Here is a 6,291-nt window from a genome sequence, read left to right on the forward strand (position 1 = left end):
CATATGGTTGTTGTTGTTGTTGTTAAGTGCTGTCGAGTCGGTTTCGACCCATAGCGACCCTGAATAGGGTTTCCGAGGCTCTAAATCTTTACGGGAGCAGATCGCCTCATCTTTCTCCTGCGGAGCAGCTGGTAGTTTCGAACTGCTGACCTTCCGGTTCGCAGCCCAATTTGTAACCACTACGCTACCAGAGCTCCTTATAGTAGCTAGACCAAAGAAGGATGGATGAATAAGGAAGACCAAAGAAGAATCTAAGCATTTGAAGTATGGTGTTGAGGAAGAACAGTGAATATGCCAAAGTCTGCCAGAAGAATGAGCAAATCTGTTTTGGAGGAAGTACGTCAGAATGCTCTTTAGAAGTGAGGGTGGCGAAACTTTTGGATACATTGTCAGGAAGCACAAATCTCTGGGGAAAGACATCATGTTTGGTAAAGTAGAGCATGAGGAAAAAAGAGGGAGCTCCTCAATAAAATAGATTAACTGCAACAATGGACTCAAATATATCTACTGTTGTGAGGACACACAGGGCTGGGCAGCATTTCATTCTGTTGAACACAGGATTGCTATGAACTGGAGCTGACTCTGCAGCACTGAAAGGAGCTCTGGTAGCGTACTGGTTATTAATCGTGTTGCAAACCTCAAGGTCAGCAGTTCGAAACTACCAGCTGTTCCGTGGGAGAAAGATGAGGCTTTCTGCTCCTGTAAAGATTGACAGCCTTGGAAAGCCTGTACAGGGTCGCTTTGAGTTGGAACCGACTCCACAGCACATAACAATAACAACTGCAGCACCAAACAACTGATAGCAACAAAAAGATGGAATGAAATTAACCCATTTTCCTGATGCTTCAGTGTGGAAACAAGACTAAGAAGAGTGAAGGGTTGGAGAAGAGGAGGATGGTTTTATATTGAAAGTAGTACTGATACAGAATAGGATTTGATTATGGAATAGAACATGATTATGAAACCTCATTTGAGGTTTTTAAAAGACATTTAATGCTATGACTTTAGAGTCTTTAAGTGTTTTGCAGACTGATCCTGTATGAAGTTTCATAAATCAAATAATACGAGAAATGCACTAGAAGATAGGCTCTTTAGAAGAAAGACTTTCATGGTCTTTTGTTTGTACCACTCCCTAAGACCTAGCACAATGGCCTGTATACTCAGTAACTGCTCAGCATATTAAGTGTTGAAATGAATCCAGAGCAAATCTACTCTCTTTCTGGTCTGTAAATTGTTCATTGGATTTTGTGATCAGGATTCCTCTGGAGAAAAATGGGTCTCTCTACAGAGGATCTAGATACATCGGGAACCCAGAAATGCTATATCCAGACTATTCCAGAAAAGGAGAGAGAGCCTTAGGAAACTGGGGGGAGACACCAGAAGACAACCTCTGAGACGACAGTGATCATTCAACTTCCTCTGGTTATCTATAAAGAAATTCTTGTCTAGTTTCTTTGCATGTTTCCATCGTTTTCTATGTTTACTTTGATTCTAGGAGAACTATGATCTCCTTGAAGACAGGACTGGGTCTGTTTTCAACTTGTTGGTGGTTTTAAGTCAGTTTCAACTCATAGTGACCCTCTGTACAATAGAACAAGCACCGCCCAGTCCTGCGCCATCCTCACAACCATTGCTGTCTTTGACTCCATTGTTGCAGCCACAATTAATTGGATTGAGGGTATCCATCTTTTTCACTGACCCTCTACTAAGCATAGTGTTCTTCTCCACCATAACATGCTGGTTGTTGTAATGACTGATCCCTCCTGATAACACAAAGTATGTGAGATGAAGTCTTGCCATCCTTGCTTCTAAAGAGAATTTTGGCTCTACTTCTTCCAAGACAGAACTGCCGTGGTGATAGGAATGGTGATTACCAGGATTAATTCTCATCAGGGGCTGAGACGAAGGAGACAATGTTCTCAGACTTAATTGTTCGTTCTGGTATTCCATGACATTTTTCACCAACACCATAATTCACCTGCATCAGTTCTTCAGTCATCCATAGTCATTGTTTAGTTGGTGTGGCACTGTAGGATAAGCATTTGACTGATAAACGCAAGATCAGAAGTTCAAACTCACCAATCACTGTCAACAATCTTAATATGAGTAATTGTTATCACGAGCATGAGCAGAGCAAGCAGAAAAGCAGGCAAACCAGATACGAAAGCAGAGGAGATGGCTATAGAGAGAGAGAGCGCGACCGAGGTCTCTAGACTCATGGAAGGAGAAAGGCTGTGTGCCAGTGGGCAGGAGACTTGCAAAATGTACCCTCTGGTCATTTAAATGAATATGTATTTTCTGTGTGTTTTGTGTACATCAAAAAACAACTCCATGAGAGCAAACTATGACCTTGAGTATATCCCACCTTAATTGAGAGACCATATCAAGATAGATTGGACACACTAAACATTAATGACTGAAGGCCAGAGGAGTTGTGGGATGACATCAGACATTGTACATGAAGAAAGCAAAAGGTCATTTAAAAGACAGGAAAGACCCGTGTTCTGTTGGTTTATGTACAGGTTCTACTTGAGTACAATGAAGTGTTCTGGAATGCGAATTCCTGTTCTTTGTAGTGTTCTGTATAATTGGTTATTATCCACACAATCTAATGCCTTTGATAGTCAATAAATCACAGGTTTTATCTTTCTGGACATCTTTCTGATATTCTCTGCTTTCAGCCAAGATCCATTTGACATCAGCAATGATAACCCTGGGTCCATCCACATCCTCTTCTGAATCCAGCTTGAATTTCTGACAGTACAACGGTTTTTTAATTATCTTCAGCAAAACTTTATTCATGTGTGATATTAATAATATTGTTCAATAATTTCCACACTCTGTTGGATCACCTTTTCTTTGCAATAGGCACACATATGAATCTCTTTAGTGGGCCAGAGAGCAGTCTTCCAAATTTCTTAACACAAACTAGTGAGCACTTCCATCATTGCATCCATTTGTTGAAATGTCTCAATTAGTATTTCATCAATTCCTGGAACCTTGTTTTTTGTCAACGTCTTCCATCAGCTTGGATTTCTTCCTTCAATAACCCATTAGAGTGCTATCATCCAAGATTAACCTGATTTACTCCATGTTTGTAGTTAATCCTAACTCACTCCATGTTCGCTCTGTTCCTCACCCCAGCCGCTGTGGAATTTTTTTTTAACTTTCTGTATTGCTCAAGAATCGATTGCTATGTGTGGCCAGCTAGACAGTTCTGGCTGAAGGGTCATTAGGACAACCAAGAAGATTGCTTGCGTGTCATAAATGCTACTCTTACTGTTTTATTTGATTGTTATGGTCAGCATTTACATCCTGTGTTTATCTTGTGACTTGTGTTATGAAGAGAACCTGGAAAATGACATGACTTTCCCAGAATGTACATTCCAGTATAGAAGTCTCTAGACTGTGAACTCCCCACTGGTGTCACCTTCTAACAAAGCTTCTTTTTTTTTCTAACTAGGAGTTGGTGAATTTGGCTCCACTGCTCCAGGGCACAAAATCCTGAGTGGGAGTAACAAATACCAATGGTTCTTGATCATGTTCTGCCTCCTGAAATAGTTGAATGGTGACTTTTTTTTTTCAATTTGAAATTAGGAAACATTTCCAATTTTTATGCATAATGTTGGTAATCAAAGTTGCAAAGGAAGATTTACAGAGCCACGTATCAATAAGAGAATACGATGGAAATGAACTGTTCCAAAGTCATCTGGAAGAGTTCCTGAGGAGCACACACACACCCGGGGCTAGAAATCTAGGGTTAAAGTGGTTCCGTAACAGGTTATAGTCATTTCCCCCCTCTTTGGTTGTTAAATTTATTTAAGATCAAAATTTAGGAAAACAAGGAAGAAGAGAGTAGTAGAGGATATCTTTTCAGGAAAAGCAGCAAAAGATAGGAAGAAATAAAATCCAAAATTTAGTTTTTTGAAAAATAATAGTGTAAGGTACAGCTGAGAATGATGTTTGGAGAAGGAACTACCTTTTTGTTTTTAAGACACTTATTCCAACAAAAGTGGTTCTAGAAAGATTTCCACAGGAGTTGAGAAACATGTTCTGGGTTGTTTGGAATAGGCTTAGTTCATTTTATTACCGTGTTCTACCTTTAGTCTTGGGGATAGATCTTATGATTTATGGACAGTATGTGCCCCAGAATTACCTAGAATCATTTTTTTCTAATGAGTGGTTTCCTCAAAGGTTAATATTGGAGACAGCCCTGGCCCTCCCCCTTCTAAGACGTGGTGCTGTAGAAAGAAAACGAAGAACCACATGTGAATTACCCTTTAGGAGGGTGTGGGCTTTACAGCCAGACAGGTTCTTGGCAAACTAGAGACAAAAGGATTCAGCCAACTTTTGGATTCTGGCTCCTGGCCCATTTGGGTACATGTCTAAAACACAGAGCATGTCGCAGTTTTGAGGTTTTTGGGAGCACAACATTATGACATGAAGGCACACACAGTTTTGAAGCGGTGTTTACTACTGGACATCTCAGGTCTGCCTTAAAATCTAATTTTCCCCCAAAAGGGGTGACTGCTTCAGATCTTTGTCACCGGGTAATTGCTGCTATCCCAGTGCGGTTTCTTACGAGAACATTCAGCACTAATGAGGGATTTGCCATTTTGCTTCCACTTGCTTTTCAGTCAGTCCTCTGAAGGGAAGGACCGCTCAGAAGGCAGGAATCTCAGTAAATCAGTGGCCAAGGCCTTGAGGAATGAACGTCTGGTGGCAGCTTATGCTCTTCATTCTTGGGCTGAAGGCACCTTCATTGCATGGGGACATCAGGAGGCCAGAGACCTGGCATCTTCTACTCTTAAGGCTGAAGACTCTACTCCAGAAAGGTGCATGAAGAGGTCCCCAAGCTCCGTCATGTCCACGTCTTCAGGGTTAGGGATGTACTGGCTTTCTCGGTTCTCAATGAAATCCCAGAGTTGCACAGAATTGAAAAACCTTACAGTGCCTTCAGAACTGAGCTGTTTCCGGGATTTCTCGGGCTCTGCAAGCCTCCCATCAGGATAAGCATGGCGGTAAAGACATTTGCTTCCAATGGGCAGATCCCCTTGCCTTGCTCACAGTATTTACAGGCCTTTTCCCCCATTCCCTGTTTGAAGGTTTCAATCAACTCATTCTTCTTATTCTGATCTACTACCCAGTACACACTTGGAATGACAAACTCTGAGATCACACGGCACTCTGGACAAGACTTAATGATTGGGTTCTCAAACTGCTTGGAACACCTCCACTGCTGGATGCAGGACAAGCAGTATGTGTGGTTGCAGTTGGAGAGAATCCCGAATCTCTGCTCAGAAGCAGATGCCTTTCTCGAGGACCACCTCCATGCAGATGCTGCACACTTTGTCCTGACTGGCCTGGAGGGCAAAGGCTTTTTCCATCTCGTGTTCAAATGTGGCCATGCAGATCTTTTCGTATGCTTTTCTTTGCTCTGGATCAGAGGGGTGCAGGACCTGCAACCTGCAGATCTCACACAGTTCCCCATTCAGGTAGACACAATCGTCTCCAAAGTGGCATTCCCCTGCAGCGGCATAGGGGCACAGCTGCTGCTCATCAGAGTAGGAGCTACCGGCTTCTATGTCATCAAGGCCACTCCTGATTGCTTTCAGGTAAGAGTGCGGCTTCATCTCCATGCTCTGAGTCCAAAGGTCACTCACCACACAGAGATGAGGCTTGTACTCAGCCAGATTTCGGTCTCTCAGGACCAGGGCTCTCTTCTCCCATTCCCCAGGCTCTTGCAAGTTCGCCTTCGGAGCAGACGCAGCACTTTCAGGAAGCTGAGGACTGTGGAAACCTAGTGGGGGTACAGCGGGGAGCAGGGTGCCCACAACCCCACCCGCGGTAGCAGAGGGCCTCTTGTGATCATATCTGCAACAAGTTCCGTAGGCACAGTAGCCCTTCTGATAGTATTTGCAGATGGTGGACGGCTTGCTGTTTGCCAAATCATGTGAGACCAGGCACTGATTTCCTTCCTGGCACACACCATGCGTAAAATACCTGCAAGTGATCTGTTTGGTGCTCATGATGGTCAGGTTTGGGGCCAGTCTCTCACTCTCGGTACTGCCGCCTCAGCCTTCTATATTCATTCTTGTATTTTCTCATTAAGTTTTTCCTTATTTTTGCCTTTCTCTTTTCCAGTTTGTCAAGAATTGGCTTTTTCAAGAATTTTTTCCTGATCTTTGTCCAGTTTGAGCCTGGTGGTAACCACCTGGCTCGGGTGGATGCCCACATGGACAGTTGTAGCATTAGCCTTCTCGCGCCACACCCTCTCCATGTAGATGACAG

The 6,291-nt window shown here is 43.1% G+C and overlaps 1 pseudogene; it reads right to left on the reverse strand.

Annotated features, from left to right (window-relative positions):
- Positions 1-4,775: 4,775 nt before the first annotated feature.
- Positions 4,776-6,029, reverse strand: LOC102837714 (annotated as a pseudogene).
- Positions 6,030-6,291: the final 262 nt, after the last annotated feature.

This window comes from Chrysochloris asiatica, unplaced genomic scaffold (genome assembly GCF_000296735.1).
Source record: "Chrysochloris asiatica unplaced genomic scaffold, ChrAsi1.0 scaffold00079, whole genome shotgun sequence".
In the NCBI taxonomy this organism is placed as follows: domain Eukaryota; kingdom Metazoa; phylum Chordata; class Mammalia; order Afrosoricida; family Chrysochloridae; genus Chrysochloris; species Chrysochloris asiatica.